Consider the following 2,500-nt stretch of genomic DNA (forward strand, 5'->3'; position numbering starts at 1 on the left):
CATATTCTGAATAAGTACCATATTCAGGTTATGACAATGTTCAAAATAAGATGTTTCCATGCACACCATATTCTGAATAAGGACCATATTCAGGTTATGACAATGTTCAAAATAAGATGTTTCCATGCACACCATATTCTGAATAAGGACCATATTCAGGTTATGACAATGTTCAAAATAAGATGTTTCCATGCACACCATATTCTGAATAAGGACCATATTCAGGTTATGACAATGTTCAAAATAAGATGTTTCCATGTGTAGCAGAAACTGAATATTCCTGTTTACATGTTATTCAGCATAATAATGCTGAATAAAGCAGCAAGGTGCAGTAGAAGTTAGTGTCTGCCTCATGCCAATTAGACCAGGCAACAATAGGCCTACACTATCAATGGGGCTATTTTTTTCCTTTACTCCTATCAAAATTAAACTTTACACAATGAAAGTACCCATGAAAAGTATTTTTTTTTGTATTACAAGTTTTTTTGAAAATGAATTTGAATATGCAAATGAGCTATACACTAATCAAATATGCCCAAAATACACCCAAATAGGCTTAATTTTTCCTTTACTCTTACCACAAAAACTGATTTAACTATATAAACCATATATTTTCTGGAAGGTTAGACCCTCAGGATGTGATCTAACATAGGTTTTGACCTTTCTCACCCTCCCCTTTACTTTGCTGCCCATTCATAATACATAGGATATGAGTAAATTGGGTATATGGCTCATACCTTTGGGTCTGTGCCGTTTAGGAAAAACTGTTTCAACCATATAAACCATATATTTTCTGAAAGCTTATACCCTCAGGATGTGATCTAACATGACATGAAACATGTCCCATCCTCCTCATTAGTATGCTGCCCATGCATAACACATGGGGTATTGGTAAATTAAGTGTGTTCTGATACATTTTGGGCTGTACCATGAAGAGAAAACGAATTAAACCACCTAAACCATATATTGTCTGAAAGCATATACCCTCAAGATGTGAACTAACATGGATTTTGACATTTGTCACCCTCCTCATGACACGACAGCCCAAAAAGGTATTAGCCATATACACGATTTACCAATACCCAATGTATTATGCATGGACAGCATACTAATGAGGAGGGTGGGGCATGTCTCATTGTACCCATTGTAAAAAAAAAATGTTACCTTCCATGTATATTTTCACTGCGATGATTGATTGTGATAGGAGTAAAGGAAAAAATAAGCCCATTATGGTGTATTTTGGGCATATGCGATTAGTATGTTGCTCATTTGCATATTCAAATTAATTTTCAAACAAACTTCTAATACAAAATGTTTTACTTTTCATGTAGGCTTTCATTGTGTAAAGTTTTATTGTGGTAGGAGTAAAGGAAAAAAATAAGCCTATGGGGGCCTATATTTGATTAGTGTACAGCTCATTTGCATATTCAAATTCATTTTCAAAGAAACTTGTAATACAAAAAAATTTACTTTTCATGGATACTTTCATTGTGTAAAGTTTTTTTTTTGATAGATGTAAAGGGAGAAAATAGTCCCATAGGGGTGTATTGTTGTCTGGCCTTATACTGGCACACATCTTGGATTGATGAGAATTAAACATATTTCCTCAACTAGGATTTCTTAGGACTTTTAGTATGTTGTTCTGGACACCTAATAGAAATGATCTATGCTGAAAAAATTTCTTTTACAATTAGTTCTATTTTTGGCTCCAAAATGGGTTACTTTGCCTGGACTAATAGGCCGCTTTGAGGGGTTCACCGATTCTTCATCTGTCAGCAGTGTGCGCAAAATCTGTGTCTGTTGAGCATACAAGGCTTTTACCCACCCATAAATTCCATCTTTAAATTTAAACTTTCAGGTTTTAATACATAAATTGACCTTGTCTTCACTCTAGAAGTGGAAACTTTTTGCCACACTTTTCGCTATGTTTGCCAAGTGTCGGCATCAAAACAAGCTACCAAAATTCCTTGCACTAACATGCGCAGATAGAATTTAATATTCTGCTCACTCACTCACTCACTCACTCACTCTCTCTCTCTCTCTCTCTCTCTCTCTCTCTCTCTCTCTCACTCACTCACTCACTCACTCACTCACTCACTCACTCACTCACTCACTCACTCACTCACTCACTCACTCACTCACTCACTCACTCACTCACTCACTCACTCACTCACTCACTCACTCACTAATTTAATTCAATTCACTAGAGCTTTATTGGCATGGCAAAAATACACTTTGTATTGCCAAAGCATTTGTAATGACAAGCTACAGATAGTTAGTAGTATATATAGGAAAGAAAACCAAGACAAACCCTCATGCCTCATGCAGTACTGCCCCCCCCCTCCCTCCCTCCTTTCTCGCTCTCTCTCTCTCTCTCTCTCTCGCTCTCTCTCTCTCTCTCTCTCTCGCTCTCTCTCTCACTCACTCACTCTCTCTCTCTCTCTCTCTCTCTCCCTCTCTCTCTCTCTCTCTCTCTCTCCCTCTCTCTCTCTCTCTCTCT

The 2,500-nt window shown here is 37.2% G+C and overlaps 1 protein-coding gene across 2 annotated transcripts in view; it reads left to right on the forward strand.

Moving 5' to 3' along the window:
- rsrc1 (arginine/serine-rich coiled-coil 1) overlaps positions 1 to 2,500 on the forward strand; it is a 164,414-nt gene that overhangs the window by 30,817 nt on the left and 131,097 nt on the right. The window lies entirely within an intron of this gene.

The sequence above is a fragment of the Alosa pseudoharengus genome, unplaced genomic scaffold (assembly GCF_046254945.1).
Source record: "Alosa pseudoharengus isolate Yale_2024_CS ecotype anadromous, Long Island Sound unplaced genomic scaffold, YU_APseudo_1.1 YU_APseudo_1.1_scf_13, whole genome shotgun sequence".
Classification (NCBI taxonomy): Eukaryota; Metazoa; Chordata; class Actinopteri; order Clupeiformes; family Clupeidae; genus Alosa; species Alosa pseudoharengus.